The following is a 12,689-nucleotide window of genomic DNA, read 5'->3' as shown; positions in this document are numbered from 1 at the left end:
CATCAATGCTATCCACTTGAGGACTGGTACAAGATATGAGGGACCGAAGATGCCAATTGAAGAAGATATTGTTGAGAAGAATGACAAGCAAAGTGATGTGATTGAACCACTAAGGAGAAATCCTAAGGTGGTAGAGACAACTACCAATGACTCATCAAAGAAGACAAGTGAAGAGAAGGCTAAAGAAATTGAGAAAGAGCCTATTGTGATTAGACTTCCATTCCCAAGTCGCAAAGCTAAGCCTAAGTTTGATGAGCAACTTGGAAAGTTCATGGAGATTGTGAAGAACTTAGAGGTTTCTATACCATTTAAGAAGCTAATCCACCATGTTCTGACCTATGCAAAGTAAATGAATGATATCCTTACCAAGAAGAAGTCCATCCGATAATTGGAAACTATTGCCTTTACTAAGGTAAGTAATGCAATTCTATAAGGGAATTCCCCTCCAAAGCTCAAAGATCCGGAAAGCTTCTCCATTCCATCTACCATTGGTGATACCACAATCAACAAGGCACTATGTGATCTAGGTGCACGTGTGAGGGTCATGCCATATTTGGTATGTGAAATACTAGGAGTGGGAGAGCTCAAGTGCACCAACATGACCTTACAAATGGCGGATCGTTCAATAAAGAAACTGATACGTGCAATTAAAATAGTCCTTTTTGGCCTCTTATTGCACGCATTTCCATGTCATTCTCGTAGTTTTGTATTGCAAAATGCCCCGAATAGGCTAATTTGGTTTGTTTTGCCTCATTTGCAGGAACGGACCCGAAAGTAGTGAAATCGTGCTTTTTCCAGTCCCTATAGCATGCATTTATGGAGATGGAAGTTTTTGAGCAGAATTACCGTGCCTCAGGAAGCGTGAAGGAGTCTCTAGAAGCTAATTAAATGAAGAGTCAAGCTGTTTCAGTAGCTGGGCAATCGATCGAAGACTTTTGCTAGTCTTTCTGTTCGATCGAGTGGTTTTGGTGGTCACCAGTGCTCGATCGAGTCCCTGCTGACCTCGGTCGAAATAGGCTGATTTGAAGAACCTCGATCGAAGACCCTAACTGTTCGATCGAGGGATATGGGCTGGAGATTTGCTCGATCGAGATGTTTGAAGTTTCTCGATCGAGAGGATTGCTATGTTACACGGGATTTTGTTCCGTGATACACTTAATTAGTATTCTAGTTTTGTTAATAAAAATATTCCCTATATAAGGTGAAGACGTCATTAGGTTAAACACATCATTTACAATCTGTTATTCTCTTAATTACTCTCTTAAGCAGACTATTACTTTTCTCCTTTCGTGCGTTGCTTTGCTCTTATTCCCGGGTCTCGAACTTTGTAATCTCTCTTCACTCTTGACACTTAATTTAATTGTTCTTTGCATTCTCTTAATCTCTTGTTCTTAATTTCTGTTTTAGTTATTGTTATCGATAGTTTATGTTATTTCATCTTTATTATATTATGTCTCTTGTTATTCCATCCATTATTGTTATTAATTTCACCAATAGCATGAGTTGCTAAATCTCTCTATGTTAGGATTAGGGGAGCCATGGTAGTGAATAATGATGTTGTAAATAGGTTTGATGGTTTGAATGTGAGAACTGTTTTATGACAATATAATTGTAATCGTTTAGTTGAGTGCACGCTTCTAAACCAGTTAATTCGGTTAAATTCAGTCCTAGATCGAAAGATTGGAATGAACAGACCTGTTATGAACAGTAGACTACACTAATGAGGATGAAAGTTAAGTTAGTAGTTTTCTATGGCAGATAGCGGACCGAAAGGACCTTTCCTTTACCCTTCTCACATTGGATCATCTGAGCTATTTATGACTGAATTGACTAATTGCCATGGTGAACCGACTTCCTAACATTCTTCTCTTTATTTGATCACATTGCTTACTTTCCTTTACTGTCTTTATTGCTCTTTTCTCTCTGTCTTAATCTTATTTAGTAGTTAGAAATCAATTCAAAACACCCAATTGTAAACGTCACGGACTAGAATAGCAGATAGATATAATAGCCTTTCTGTGGATACGATACCCGACTTACCTCTACTATATTTATTAGTTGAGCCAGTTGGTTTACTTTTGATAGGGTTGCGACAGCTGTGTCAAATTTTGGCGCCGTTACCGGGGAGGCAATTAGCCTATTTATCTGTCTATTTTTCACCTGTCTTAGTCTCAAGGGATTTTTAATTCCTTGAGACAGTTCTCATTGTTTTTCTTTCTTAGTTTTGTGTATGCCCAGGTCTAACAGGTGAGAATTAGTACCAGCTGATCCTGGACCCGAGCGGACATTTCGTCATAGACAAAGCTTGCTGAGAAAGAATCGTCAAAAGGAAGTCTTGAGTACTTTTGATCCTGATCTTGAACATTTTCTATTTGCAGAAGACAGGTCTTTCGAAGAGGACACTTCTATTTCTGCAGCCATACCAGTAAAGATGCCTAATATTGCGATCCATTCCGAGCCTACAGCTGACTCTATCCCTAAAGGTTTCAATCTTGCAACAGAAGATGGCAATACTTTTGATATCCGGCCATCCTACATCATTCAAGTTGAGAGGAACCTATATCGTGGAGTAGTTGGTAAGGATCCGCGAAAACATATGGAAGTCTTTACTGATTAGTGTTCTACCATTCCCGCTACTAAGGGAGTGACGCAAGATAAGATTAAGGAAGTTCTCCTTCCTTTTTCTCTGACTGATGGAGCCCGAGAATGACTAACTGATCTTGATAGAGTCGCAGCAGGAATTACAAATTGGGAAACCTTGGCTCTCGCTTTTTACAAAAGGTACTTTCCTCCACAAAGAACTAATCAATTCAGAGGGAAGATCACGAGTTTCAAGCAAACTTCGGACGAGAACTTGTATGAAGCGTGGAACCGGTTTAAGAAGTTGGTGTGATCCGTTCCTCATCACGGGTTTAACCAGTGGTTTTTATGCAACCAGTTCTATAATGGGTTGTATGATGACCACCGTGCTATTTTGGATGCTGCAGCTAACGGTCGATTTTAGAAAAACATTGATGATGACAAAGGCTGGGAAACTATTGAGGAGATGGCTACCCATTGTGCTAAATATGGGAATCCTAGAGGTGGCATTAGAATGGTTTCTTCTGTTGATGGTGCAGTTGTGGCTCAGCTGGAAGCCATGTATGTCAGGTTTGACAAGTTTGAGTTGCAGAACGCGGGAGATCAACAGACGGTTTACTTGTTGACTAGACAAGAAACCGTCTCATGTGAGAGATGTAGAGGAGATGACGGTCACACTGTTGTAGACTGTCTAGCTGAGAAGGAGCAGGTTTTTGCCTTTCAACAATATAGGCAAGGAGGCTCCTATTAAAATAATCAAGCTGGAAACCATCCTAACTTGAGATGGACTAGTCAAAATGTCTTGAATCCTACACCTCCACCGCAGCAACAACAAGTCTATGTACCACCTCACAAAGCTCAACAACAAGGCTTTCAAAAGCCTCCATCTTTTCCACCGCCGCAACAAGATGCCTCTTCTAGTGGCATAAGTGATGTAGCTGAGTTGGAGTCGATGATACAATCGTTGACCATTCAATTGCAGAAAAGTGACCAACAAAAAGCTGCATCTATTAAGTCACTTGAGTCACAAATAGCTCAACTCTCTACCAATCAAGCTTCGAGGCAACCGGGTCATTTACCGTCTCAACCTGATAGGAAACATCATGAGACGGTAAATTTAATTAATCTGAGGAGTGGTCTTTCCTATGAGGAACCTAAAATGCCATCTGAAAGTGACAAATCAGACCCGGAAGTTGAAATATCTGAACGTGAACAGTCGTCATCAGACGAAACAGTGCTTAATCCGAAGAAAATATTCGATCAACTTATTTCTGGTGGTCGATCGAGGAGTATACCAGAATGCTGCAATGACCATCCTGCATAACTTCAGCTGTAACTCAGAATGTCCCACACAGTTAGTGTAGCTAAATCTCTCTATGTTAGGATTAGGGGAGCCATGGTAGTGAATAAATGATGTTGTAAATAGGCTAGATGGTTTGATTGTGAGAATTGTTTTATGACAATATAATTGTAATCGTTTAGTTGAGTGCACGCTTCTAAAACCAGTTAATTCGGTTAAATTCAGACCTAGATCGAAAGATTGGAATGAACAGACCTGTTATGAACAGTAGACTACACTAATGAGGATGAAAGTTAAGTTAGTAGTTTTCTAGGGCGGATAGTGGACCGAAAGGACGTTTCCTTTACCCTTCTCACATTGGATCATCTGAGCTTTTATGATTGAATTGACTAATTGCCATGGTGAACCGACTTCCTAACATTCTTCTCTTTATTTGATCACATTGCTTATTTTCCTTTACTGTCTTTATTGCTCTTTTCTCTCTGTCTTAATCTTATTTAGTAGTTAGAAATCAATTCAAAACACCCAATTGGTACCGTGACGGACTAGATTAGCAGATAGATATAATAGCCTCTCTGTGGATACGATACCCGACTTACCTCTGCTATATTTATTAGTTGAGCCAATTGGTTTACTTTTGATAGGGTTGCGATAGTCGTGTCAGAAACCACTAGGGGTATGGGAAGATGTGCCCGTGAGAGTTGGAAAGTTTTTCATACCGGTGGACTTTGTCATTGTTGATATGGAGGAAGATTCCAATCATTCCAATCATTCTAGGAAGACCATGCCTACACACCGCGGGAGCGGTGATCGATGTGAAACATGGAGAGCTCACCCTTGAAGTAGGTGATGAAACAATCACCTTCAATCTTGATAAGACTATGAGAGTTCACAACTTGTTTGAGCCATGCTTCATGGTTGATCACTATACTCGGGAGAGTGACAAAAAGAAGGTGGAATCTCCATTCAAAGAACAAGGGAAAGAATGAAATCACAAAGAGAAGGGCAAAGACACATCGCCCAATTGGAAGAAAGATATTGATGATGTTGAAATGGCTCTATTCGGAGAGCATAGAATTTTTCACAACAAGAATGGGAGCCTGCAAAGCTCACCCATGACAAGTATAGATGGAGGCCTCATTGGCCATGATAACAAGGAAGGAGAGTTGCTCTTGTCAACTCATGATCCACCCAACATAGGGGAAAAAGAAAATGAAGTTTATGGCCTATGGGACGATGAATTTGAGGGAATGGTTAATCCCTACATTGGGAATGCTATGACCCTGGACCGAGGCTTGATGGATCCTTGTCAACCCTTTCACTCGGATTACAACAATGAAGACAACAATGTGCAAGGGTCTATGCAAGACCTTTACCATGAAAATGAGCAAGCCTTTGACTACTTCCACAAGGTGTTGAGCAACATCAACAACGCCTTTCCTTTGCCCCCTAGACACCTCTCAAAAGAAGGAGAGTTTGGTGGAGTCCTCCCTAAACCACCATTTGTAAATATTCTAACCTCTTAACTTGCATTTCATTTAACTTGTACATTATTGATTAACTTATGTGACAAGAGAGGAAGTGAGGGAGGGATTTTAATGTGCTTCTAATGTGTAGTGTTTGATGATCAAGTGTGGGGAAGCACATGCCTATGCTAAATCAAGCCTTTGAAATGCTACCCAAGAAGAAATGACGAAGAATTCACACGGGAGACCTGAGCTCGTGGGGATTGGGAAAGGAGTGCAAAGTGAAGTTTTACGCTGGAAGAAAATCTGCCCGAGCCGACCTCAGCCCGAGCGACCCACCGCTCAAGTCGTAAGACCTCAACTCAAGTCGCGGGGACTGAAGGAGCTCTCAATTGTTACGTTTTTCACTTGAAGACAATCTGCCCGTCCCAGGCACAAGTCGAGCGAGCCAAGCAACAATCCGCCTGACTTGCCTCCAGGACGCCCGTCTTCAAAGCCTTGCAGATAGTTGATTTTTCACTGGATGAAAATTCGCCCGACTCCACCCCTATCCGCCCGTCCCTACCTGCTATATCACCAAAACACGAGACCAAACCCTCTTCTTCATTTCATTTCATTTCATTCAAACAAAAATACAATATTTTTCCCTCACTTCAACCTTCAAACCCTCATCCAAAAACAATATTTCCTCATCCAAATTCACCACAATCAAGTCCAAACTTGCTCAAATAAAAAACAAATCACTCCTTTATCAACAATAAGACCATTCAAACAACAATTTCTTCACAAAATCAATCAGTTCCTCTAGGGTTAGGAGAAATCCGAAAATCCCCAAATTAATTGGGCATTCAATTAAAACTTGAAGAAGAAAGGAGCATTCAAGTATAAACTTGGTTTGTTGATACTACTTTGAAAGGAGAATAGCAATGACAAGGACTAAAGGAGGCATCAAGGCAACAAAAACACCAAATTTGTCTAAAAGACAACAAGCTCTTGCATCAAAGGCATTGGTCTTGGTTCAACAAAGGGAGCAAGCTCCATCAACCGTCAATGCTATCGAGGAAGCTACTACTTATATCCCGGAGGTAGAACAATTGAAGAATTATCTGGAGGTAACTTTCATATACAATAAGCATAGGCTTGCATTCGAATCCCTAGCCAAGAAAAAGATTCTGGCTACAAAATTCATATGTCAAGATGCTTTGAGTAAATTGGGTGTCCTTGAGCAAAGAAATGCATTTTTCGAGTCTATGGGGTTAACCACCCTCTTTGAAATGAATGAATTGAAATACCCCTCCTTGACATTGTAATTCATTAGTTCCTTAAGGGAGTATAAAATTGAGACTTGAGATTATGTAGAATTTCGTCTCGAAAACAAGACTAGAACAATGCACAAAAGTGATTTTGGTAAAGTGTTTGGGCTCAAGAACCATGACCGATTCAACAAGAAACCTTTGGAGTTTGATACCAAACCACTTTGGCAAGCTATCTCCGGTTGTGAGTTCACTACTTTCAAGGAGTGTCATGCCTTTTACATTCATCATCCGGGTATAAGGTATTGGCACAAGTTCGTGGCTAACACTTTGATTGCTAGAAAAGAAGCCATTCACTTGACGGAATTAGACTTTGTTTACCTTGAGTCTTTCTTGAATGTTGGTGGGAAGCCCAAAAGTGAGTACAATGTTCTTCAACTATTGATCAAGAGATGGTTGGATATTGAGAATGGGAAAGATGGTGCGACATTCATTGTTAATGGAGGCTTGGTGACGAGATTGGCAAGGCATTTTAACCCGGATTTCAACAAGGATAACATTTATAAATCGGTTAAAGGAAGCCACCTTCTTGATATGAGCAATTTGATTCACAAATTTCAATGGGTCAAGCATGATAACTTAGACCATACCTATGACTGGCTCATCAAGGATACCAATTCTATTGTCTTACCAAGCAAGATTTATCGCATCTCCACCCACCGAACCAACTACCTTATTCCCGTTTCCGAGCAAGCCGAGACCATCATCATGCAACAACAAAATCCAAGAGAAGAGCCCTCCTCCTCCATTGTTACACCACCATATCCCTTTGCCTACCACGAGTTTAAACCGAGTGATGTTAGGGTAGGCAATGACTACTTGACCCAATTAATGCAACATATGCATAAGGAAGCCTACAATGATCGGGTGTATGCCTACTACGCCCAATATCCACCCCTTTACCATCTAGTTAGGCAAGGACTCCTTGATCCTTCGAGTTCTTTGCCAGATTGGGTGGATAGGAAAGTGTTGTTTCCTAATGCTTCTCAAGATGAAGATAGGGAAACAAGGGGAGAGGAGGAAGTTGATGATAAGAGCGGGGAAGGTAGTGGGTCTTTCCAAGATGATGAGGAAGAAGAGCAAAATTCAAGTTCCAGTGAAGAAGAAGATCGTGAAACCTACATTTCCATGGAGGTGGATGATGATGATGATGTCGCGATGAGCGACAATTGATGGTTAACAAAGCTTGAAGGAGGGCACCACAGTCGGGAATAATCATTTATACTAGTATTGACCTATTCTATTGTGAGTCTCATACCCCTATTTTTGCTTTGTTTTTGTCTCATGTTTCTTTGACTTGTATACTATTTAACCTGCATCACTTTGAGAGTCACTTTGGACTCTTGGTAGCTTTAAGTTTGGAGTCCTAGCATCACCAAGGGACTCTCGCCTTGGTCCCATTGAGGTGATTATCTTTTGCTCCCACCATGTAAAATCCAAAATGACAACTTAATTTTCATGCATTACATTTGCATGCTTGTGAATAAACTTTCTCTCTTTTACATTAGAAATAGTGTTTGGTTTGATTTGGGGAAGTTCATTCATAAGAAACCCGAGTTAATTCAAATTAGCTCTCTGAACAATAGAAAGCATGCATCATATAGTTTAGCTTAGTTTGCATCCCTTGTATATATTAATCACATGTAAATATTTCACATATAGTTTGCATCTAGTGTAGAATCATCCATCATTCTTTTCATTGCATTTGCACAATACTCTATTTTTTTGTCCATTGGGGACAATGTCCATTCTAAGTGTGGGGATGAGTAATTCTAACACTATCTAACTCGAAATTTCAAAAATGAAAAAAATTTCAAAAATTTTAAAAATCCAAAAACATGTTCTTCCCTTTTGTAGTATATAAATGTATATATTGTATATATTCGTTTTTTTGTGTTCACTCCTATCACTTGGGGCCGACTACGCCACATTCGAGGCATGAGGAATATGAATACCACATGGTATGATCTTTCCAAATCTCCTTTTTCCTCTTATATGTTAATGACAATGTGGCTTCTTTTTGTTTGATGCGGTACAAACCAATGTGATTCTAGGAGTTGCATTTAGATTATATGGCATACTAGTGATAGTAGTATTTGTATTAGGTTGTATATATGCTAGTTGCATCATGGCATGTAGTTGCATTTTAAGGAAAATTTTGTGAAAATGTCTAGTTGGGAAGCTTGGCAAGTGTATATAGGCCCTTGCGGATAATTTTTCTCCTTGAGACTTTGTTTGCTAGAATACCCTCAAGACACCCTAGGATGTGTCATACTAGTATCTTGTAACCCATGGACTAAGGCCTAGTCAAGAGAACCTTGTGGTGTGATGACTCCTTGGCTACCGTTTATTCCAAGGTGACCTTTGATGCCATGCAACCGTTCTTCCATTTCTATCATCATGTTTTGTCAATACAAAGGAAATGGGCACAAAAATCTCCAATTTGAGTTCAAGTACCAAAGTGAAAGTAAAAAAGTTTGCAAAAAAAATTGCACCAATGAAAAGAGGACCAAAAATAGACTCATATGCTTCAAAAAAGTACCATTGCTGCAAAATGGGGTTACTTTGAAAATGTTCAAAAGGAATGCAAAGAAATTGCCAAGTATGAAATTGCCAAACATAAAAAATGGCAAAGAAATGTTCTCAAAAGACAAATACCACAAGAAATTGGGGGGAAAAACAAAAAAAATAAAAAATAAACAAACTACCATTGTGAAACTCAAAGCATATTGATCCCTTTTATCCTTTGATGATCCTTCTATGTTGCATGGTGGAGAGGGGACGACCCTTCCTCTTGTCTAGGCAAGATTGGGCATTCCGCGATCCTAAAATGTTTCTAACACCATAGGGAACCTACTCTTGACAAAAGCATTTAGAGACTGAGGATAAAAGTACCCTAGTTTTACACAACTTGTAGGTGATTTGTTGGTATCCTTTTAGACTTAGTAGCTTAGAGAAATGATATCTTCAATGGAATGTGTACCCTTAGATTGCTTCCCCTTTAGATAATTTCCACCACTTAGATGAGTAAAGTGGTTATTCTTTTGTAGATGCATCCATTACTTGTTTTATGTGCTTAATGCTTGGATGTATCACCATTTTGGCAAGCCTCGCCTTGCCTTACAAGAAGGCATCTTACCTCATAGGTGTCTTGTTGTAAGTTGAAGGGGCGGAGTGAGACCCACTAATTGTCTCACATTGGCTAGTAGTATTAATAAAAGTCATATTTTTAGTCACCTCTTTACTCGGGACGAGAAAAGGTTCGATTTGGGGATATTTGATGTGACTCATATTTGTGTACATTTAGTCCCCGAATTAGCCTCATTCCTATTCTTTCTAGTGCTTATTAGGGGCATTTTTTATCTTTAGTTCCCTACTTTGCATATTATTTGAGGTTTTGTGTCCTTGGTAGGAGAGGATTCCTAGCATTGCATTTATGGAGCAAAGTAAAGCTAAATGGAGTGCATCTAATGACCAAGCATCAAAGAGGAGACCATTACTAAAGGCCTAAGTAAATAAATCAAGTAGAAAGGGCAATGATGAAGACCACCACGACCCCACAACGATCCCCACGGATTTTTAGGCAGTCAAAGAAGGAGAAGAAGAGCTGATCAAAGATCCGGGTGTCCCGAGCTCAGGTTGGGCGTCTCGAGCCTCAATCCGGGCGTCTCACCGCCAGGTCTAGCGGATCCCTGGGCAGCACGAGCATGCTTCAAGGTCAAGTCGGGCGGCTCACTATAGGACTTGCAAAGCACTAATCTTCTTCTTAGGGACTTAATCGTCATTTAAGCCCTTAGTTAGCCTAATTCTTGTACTTAGTATAAATACCCCATTGTTTTAGGGGATTAATCACCAAGTTTTACCAATTGATAATCAAGTTAATTTACCAATTAGTTCAGTAGATCTTCCTAATCAAGTTGTAGTTACTAAATTCAATATTAATCAAATCTTAATTTCTCTTTAATCATTCAAGTGTTCTTAGATTTAGTTGGGTAATTTGAAGATTATTTGGGGTTTACTGAAGACTTGACAACTCTTCATCATTCATCAATTGTTCTTCTATTATTATTTGCTTATTATTTGGATCATCCTTAACTTGGTATAATCTCTTTTACCCATTGCTTAATTAATTAGTGTTTTACTCATTCACCATGTTTAACCTTGTTAATATGATTGATCGACACCCCTATTAGCATGTTTACCATGACCATGAGTGAGTAGTCTTCTACTAATGTTAATGGGGGATTAGGGGAACTAAAACATGGGGGTAGATCCATACTTAATCTAATATGTTTTCATAAGATTGCTTGCTTGTTGTAGTTTCAACCTATGCACATGTTATGCTTGATAAATTTCTTGATCGAAAACCTTGCATGCATACATCTCTTATCCATTCAACAAGACTTGTAAGATATAAACTAACTCGAGTCTTGTTAGACCATGCATAAAAGTTGAATAGGAAGAAACTAAGTCGACTTGTAGGTGTTGTACAGTCTTGACCGACTCGGCTCCGGGACCCAAATCTTCCTAGGAATTGTAAGACATAAACTAACTCGATTCCACTACAACAATAATTTGCTTGCAACTATGTTAACATGTTTGTATGATCACCACCATGAATGCCCTATGAACCCATGATACTCTATCACCTTAATCAATTGTTTACATCCCCATTTGTTTACTTGCTTCATTTCTTTACTTTTCATTGTTAAGTAGTGTAGTTTGATACCTCAAATTTCAACCCAAGTTGTGACACCCTAAGACATAGGTTTCTACAACCGATAACTTAATTCAATTCCCGTCCTTTGGGATCCGACCTTTACTTGCCACTCTACTAAGAGTAGTGTGTTTAGTTTATAAATATTATTTTGGTTGGTTGACTTAGACGACAAAGTTAGAACAGTACCACCGAACCCTAGAATTTGGGGGATTTTCATGGGTATTGTTAATTACTGTTTTAATTAGTATTAGGAGTAATTAATGGGTAATAATGAAGGGTTAATTAGTAGTATTAGTTGTTGTAGAATGTTTTGTAATAGTTATTATGGAATTATGTAGGATGAGACTTATGATATAGATGTTGGGTGGTTTCGGATTACGTATGGAGTATGCTAAAAGGTAGGTTAATCCTACTCGGTTAATATGGTCATTACACATGTTGTTGTAAATGTTGTAATTAGTGTCACATAATTAGAGTAATTGCATTATAACTTGTTTAGTGGGTAATAACATCATTAAGGAGATAAATATATTGGTTGGATTGCATTATAACATGATATTAGTTAAGACGACTTGATCAGTCGGTAATTGGCATATTGTGTGGTATCTTACATTTATTGTGTTTGTCATGTATATTGGAGGATATGACGGTTGTGATTGTTTGGTTGTTGTTGTTGAGGAGACAGAAGGCGGTTGGAAGACCGTCTACCGCTTGAGTCGCCTATTGGATCTTCCCACTCCAAGAGTGATGTGCACATTAATGGCTTGAGTTTGGAGGGACTCGTGTAGTTGAGACACAACGTCTGGCAGGGGACCCGGTTGGCTTCCGGGCCCCTGGTTGGCTTTCGGGCCCGGTACGTCTGGGCGTGTCCCGGTACTTGTTTGTGAGTTGTGGTGTTGTGGGCGTGTCCCTAGCACCGGTAGTTGTAGGTACGTCTGAGCGTGTCTCGGTACCGGCGCGGTGGTTGTTTGATAACGTTTCATTCATATTATAGTCATGTTGCATACTCACGCACTTTGAGTTGTGTCTCACTTTATTTATTGAAAACGATGTTTGTGTCTCTATGTAATTGTCACCTATTCCCGGGGTGGCCTGTGTCGATTCATATGATATTTTCGATCATATGGGGAGCAGGTTAAGTACAGGTTTTGCTTGTTGACGTGATCAAAATTTGGGCCGCGCCTTGGACTCGGAGTCGAGTAGCATAGCGTAGATGACATAGATGGCAGTCGACTTGTAATTTGTATAGTTTATATTTATTCATTTGTTTACATTTATGTAATCACTAAACTTGTTATTTATTTAAAGAG

This window comes from Silene latifolia, chromosome 4, assembly GCF_048544455.1.
Source record: "Silene latifolia isolate original U9 population chromosome 4, ASM4854445v1, whole genome shotgun sequence".
Taxonomy (NCBI): domain Eukaryota; kingdom Viridiplantae; phylum Streptophyta; class Magnoliopsida; order Caryophyllales; family Caryophyllaceae; genus Silene; species Silene latifolia.
Note: the sequence above shows the minus strand (reverse complement) of the source record.